Raw genomic sequence first — 5,649 nt, forward strand, 5'->3', positions numbered from 1 at the left:
ACCAGAAGTCTTAAGATCCTGTGGCGGGTGTTGTGGGTAGCTGGCGAGTGTCAACAGACCCTGCGCCCTAGCTACCCAGGTGCTGGTCTGATTGGAAGAGCTAGTTTCCTTTTCTTTAATACTTAATTTGAACGTATTTTCATGAATTTGCTTATCTTATGTTCTTTTTTATGTTATGTGTCAATTCAAGTGTTTGTTAATTCATCTGCTTTACTTTTATTTTTCAATATTAAATGTATTCATTTTTTGCCAGTGAATAGAATTCTATATTAGATACCAGCACTCTAAACAACACCTAAGCATTTGCCTTTATTGTTTTTGTTTTTCTTTTTGTTTTTTTCGAGACAGGGTTTCTTTGTATAGCCTTGGCTGTCCTGGAACTCACTTTGTAGACCAGGCTGGCCTCAAACTCAGAAATCCGTCTGCCTCTGCCTCCCAAGTGCTGGGATTAAAGGCGTGTGCCACCACCGCCCGGCAGCATTTGCTTTAAACCTTCACATACTGTCAATCTCCATTTCACAAACGTTCTGCCACTGAGCCTCCTTAGTCTAGCAAATTCAGAGTTCAAGTTTAAAAAGAGAGAAAGAAGGACAATTGAACTCCACTTTTCATCATCAGGTATCTCAAAGGAATGTGAGAAACACTAGTAATGACACTACCAGGAAGAAAGAACAGGAAGAATGCAGGTTAAAGAAACATTTGGCATGGAATGAGTTGCTTTCTCCTCAGCTAAGAATCCACATGATAACATGGATACATGACATTGAGGTTAAATTGTTCAATTTGTAGAATACCTCAGTGTATTGAGCAGTACATTTTTGAACTGAAACAGAAGCAGTACAGTCCTTATGTTCTACCATTACACCTCTGGGTTTTTCACTTATGAATATATCTGCCAACCTAATGATTCTTGCCTGCATTAGAATTTGCTTTTGTAGAGATAAGTTTATTTTTCTCATCTCTCTCATTCCCATGAACATCTCAGTGTGAACTTTTTGCCCAGCTTCAAGAGAATGTCACAAAGGGCAGCTCTGTGCCACCTCGGGTCAGAAATCATCTGTCTCTTCCCAGGCTACCTATAGAGCAATAGCATAGATCTCATCTCATCTTACATGCACACAAACACTATTTGTCTAATTTCCCCAGACCAGAGACATACACATCGGCAGGTATGCTTATAAAAATGGAATCAAAATAAAAACGAAAGGGGGGCAGACAGAAAAGGCTTTCTTGTTTGAAGCCTATTGTCCTAGAAGGAATCCATAGCCTTGAATTCATTTAAAGCTTGAACAGGTGAAATGTTTTCTTTTGAGACCCCCATCAAACTTTTGTCTGAAATTCTTCAGGTCTTTTTCCCTTCACAGGGGGCTTCTTTCAGGAGCCTTAATCATCCGAGACACATCTGGAGAGTTGACATCTGCTCTTCCATAGACATTCTGGTACTTGGTTGAGATCTCATAAGATCCTTTCACTGTGGAAACCACAGCATTCATCAGGTTTTGGGCTGCATGGATGAGTGACATAGCAATGTCCAGCCCTAACATAATGAACTTTCCTCTGAGATTCTGAACTAAATCTTCACTTTACTACAGATGTTATGCTTATGGCAATACAAGGCAAACCAATGAAGGTAGGCTAATAATACTTGCATACTGAATCAGGACACAGTATGAGCTGACTTGTCCATTCAAGAGCCTGGTACTGCAGTCTTCTTGGCAGCTTTAATAACATCAGATGCATTTTCCAGTGGGACTTGTGAAGTTTGTCATCTCCATCATGACCATATATATATGCTTGGCTAGAGAAATGTTCTTATTACCACTGTCATTCCAATTAAGATGCCAGCATCCAGCTTGCTTTTGTCTTGTTGAAGAATGTCTACCTGCTTAGCTATTTTTGCTTTCTTCTCCTGTGATAGTTGTGTCATGATGGCCCCTGCACTCTGCCCAGCAATGAGCTGGTTGTCCTAGGGCTGAACACTTGTCCAACAATGCACATCATAATCCTCTTTTCCAAAGTTAGAATTATCTTCTACCTCTTCTGGAGTCATCATTAGCACAGCCTTTCTGATATCTGCAGGGTCCTTCCTGTCCTTAGAGAAATGAGCTGAGGTGGGATACGGCCTTGAACAATGGCCAAAAGACTGACAATCTCTGACCTCATAACTTTCTCTAACTGTACTGGATGCTATTAGCTGATGGCCTCTGGAGACTTGTCACTTTCTTGCTTATTCTTTGGCCAAAACCCACTGGCTTTGGCCATTAACACATGCTGTATTAGGTAATGAATGCCCAGAATTAGGTAAATTATTTATTGTTAGCATTCCTTTCTCTGGCCAGCTAGTCAGAAGCCCCTTTGTAGGTGATGTTAGTTAACTCTTTATGAACCAGAAAGAAAAGATTCACTCACAAAGAAAACACAAACACACTAGATGAAGTGGAAAATGGCTGCATCCATACATTTGGCTGGCTGGCTGGATGGATGGATGGGGCACAGCCCCCCAAGCTACCATACCATACCACCTTTATTTCTTTTCTTTGGCCTTTTTACAAACAAATGTTCTTAGAAAGTTAGCTCATAAATAAAATGTTACACAAAATGAGATCGACAAAAAGATGTTGTATTAAGTTGAAAGCAGTGTTTTCTTCTATATGCTCATTATAAGTTCAAAGCAACAGTCTCACCTGGACTTGTCTTATCATAGTGCATACCTATGACTTTGTCCTTAGACCTGAATGATTTTCCTGGAACACAAATTTGTTCCAAGTCTATATATCCTTTGAGTGAAATATGAAAGCTCATTGTATTTCTTATTACACAGCTTTTACTTACTATCATGAGTAGCAGGTACATTCTATACTTGATTTTAAATTTATTACACCTTTCTACCAAAACAACTTAAACTGTCACTTAAAACTTTCTTCCTAAGATTATTTGGATCAAATCAGGAATTCTACAAAATCATTAATTCTTGTAAACAGCATTAATTCATGAAAGTTAATCCTTATGTTGATCTGCTCAGGGTGGTATAATGCCAAAGTATTATTATATTGATTTAATAATGACAAAAAAGGCATATCAGCAATCCTAGAATGGGACCCCTTTATGGCTTTGCCTGGTAGAGCTTACCCTTCACAGACCATGCAAAAAAATGGTAGGCCACCTCTAGGAAGTCCACCACTTCAGGCAAGCTACCTTCTAGCCTTAGCTTTTTCTAGATGATGCCTGACAATAGAGAAACATCATACACCGTGCATAAGACTTCGAGGAATGATCAAGCCTGCTCACTCAGTCAGTCAACAGGTTCTCCAGCACAGGAGCAACAAGTGAAAAGAAAGAGACAACTGGACAATACTGTAGCATGACTCCAGTCAATTCTGAGACTGAAGGCAGGTTTATTTTTTTCCTCAATCTGCTTTTATCCAATTTTAATTACATGCAAGTAACAAGGGCAAGTAGTATAATAAACAACAAGCAAGACACTGAGCAAAGCCCCATGATTATTCCCTTGATAGCTGTTTCTAAGGGCTTGTCAGAATGACCAAAATATCTGAGCCCACTTCCTTGTCCAAGCCCAAAATCAGATTTCTTGTATGAAGCCTACTTCTTTTGTTCCACCCTAAAATTGAGATTCCTGCCTGAACTTAGTTCCTTGTCATGGCCTAATATCAGATTCCTGCCTGAAGCCCATTTCTTTGTTCTTGACCAATGTCAGATTTCTGCTAAATGTCTCCCCCATCCCCAGAGGTTCCACACAGATGAACTTATTCTCCTTGAAAGGTTGAAGGAAATTGGCATTCAGGGCTTCAATATCAACCTTAACTTGTTCAGCAAAGGGTGGCATCACTGTTTCCAAAAGCAATTTTGAGGACACAGACTGTCAATCTGCATGGCTGCCATCCTGACTAACTTCACCCCTTCCTCATTTTTGGAGATGGAACAAGCCAAATTGGTAACTCACACAAAAGTTGTCTCCTTCTGGTGTCATTATGACTCCTGTCAGAGTTGGAATTTTTGAATCAGGAAGCTTTGGTGCTTGTTTGCATCACACCACAAATTATGGCTTTCCATTATCTAGTTGGACTCTGTGAACAATTTCCTACTTGCTCCCTGTAGCACCTCTCTCCTGGTGTATTTTAATATGCAAGTAAAAGGCCTATGAGATAACTTAGTGGTAGGCTACTTGCCTCACAAGTTCAAAACCTGGGTTTCAGTCAGTTGTACTACAGAATTAAGTCAAATTAGAAATAAAAGTATCAATTAGAATCAAATACAACTAAATAAAAACTTAAGCATATTTTCTAAAAATTTGATTGCAAATGATAGGTCATAACATTAGAAAAAGGAGATGTTTCAATCATGGTTAGAAATCTAAAACTGTAAAAAAATTGACTAAAGCAAAATCAAACTTAATGCTGCATCAAGTTAGTTGCTTTTTCAGAAAAAAAAAAAGGACTATTTGCCAGATCATAATAATGAATAAGGTTTTTGCTTCTTGAGTTGTAAATATGTACAATCATAGAATTCAATGACTAATCTCATATATAAGTATTTGCCAGAATTCTAATGCACATCGTTCTCAATATTTGAAAAGGTCATTAGAACCATTATTTCTGTGAACCATCAACTGCTATTAGTAGTAACTGAGTGTAAGAAAATTATCTAAAAAAAAAAAGAATCTTTAAATAAACTTAAGATTTTTCTACAGATTTGTTAAGATTATTTTTAAGGTTCCTAAAATATACATCCAAGTTGCTTACCTTTGAGTGTTGAGTGTGCTTGGAAGATTTTATTTCAACTTTATATCAACCACCATTACTCAGTTGATAAATTTGGAAATCATCCAAGACATATTTTTTTCAAAAGTAGCTTATTCAAAATATCTATTTATTGATATGAATTATTTCTATTTTCAGCTTCATTAAAAATATGAAATAGTAGATCATTGGCTACTTTTCTGAATTCATGTATTTTTTTGGAAATCGTTATTTATCTTAACAATATACCATAGAATTTTCAAAATAATTTAATAGTGCTCAACATGCCTTGTTGACTTTTTTTACCTACTTACTGTATAGCAATTGGTGTTAAAGCTTCAGAAATCTCTATAGTAATTATACATTAAAGCTGTAAGCAAGCCACTGCCAATTGATTGTTAGATGAGAAATTACCATTTCATTTTCAATTCCATCCCATGCTCTTTGGGGAGTTTGGAACAGTTTACTGTCATATGTAAAAGTAACAAGCAAATCACGGACTGCACTCAGCCTTGTGTAATTCCCTCTCCCAAAACTTGCATTTCCCCAGTCATCACACAGAATTGTCAAAACTACGTTTATCCTTTGTTCTTGTGCTTCAACAAATGTTTCTGCCTAACTCCTTTTCTCTATAGTGGCACTATTATCTTTCTAACCATGCACAATAAAATTAAATCTCACATGCTTTACCTTGTCCCAAACTTTAGAGTTTGCATGGCATTCAACACCATCTCTAGTAGGATGTTGTCTTAGTCAGGGTTTCTATTCCTGCACAAACATCATGACCAAGAAGCATTTGGGGAGGAAAGGGTTTATTCAGCTTACACTTCAACATTTCTGTTCATCACTGAAGGAAGTCAGGACTGGAACTCAGGCAGGTCAGGAAGCAGGA

The 5,649-nt window shown here is 37.6% G+C and overlaps 1 pseudogene; it reads right to left on the reverse strand.

Moving 5' to 3' along the window:
- Positions 1-1,249: 1,249 nt before the first annotated feature.
- The window catches only part of LOC110306533, a 5,488-nt pseudogene continuing 1,088 nt past the window's right edge, over positions 1,250-5,649 (reverse strand).

Source organism: Mus caroli, chromosome 12 (genome assembly GCF_900094665.2).
Source record: "Mus caroli chromosome 12, CAROLI_EIJ_v1.1, whole genome shotgun sequence".
NCBI lineage: Eukaryota > Metazoa > Chordata > Mammalia > Rodentia > Muridae > Mus > Mus caroli.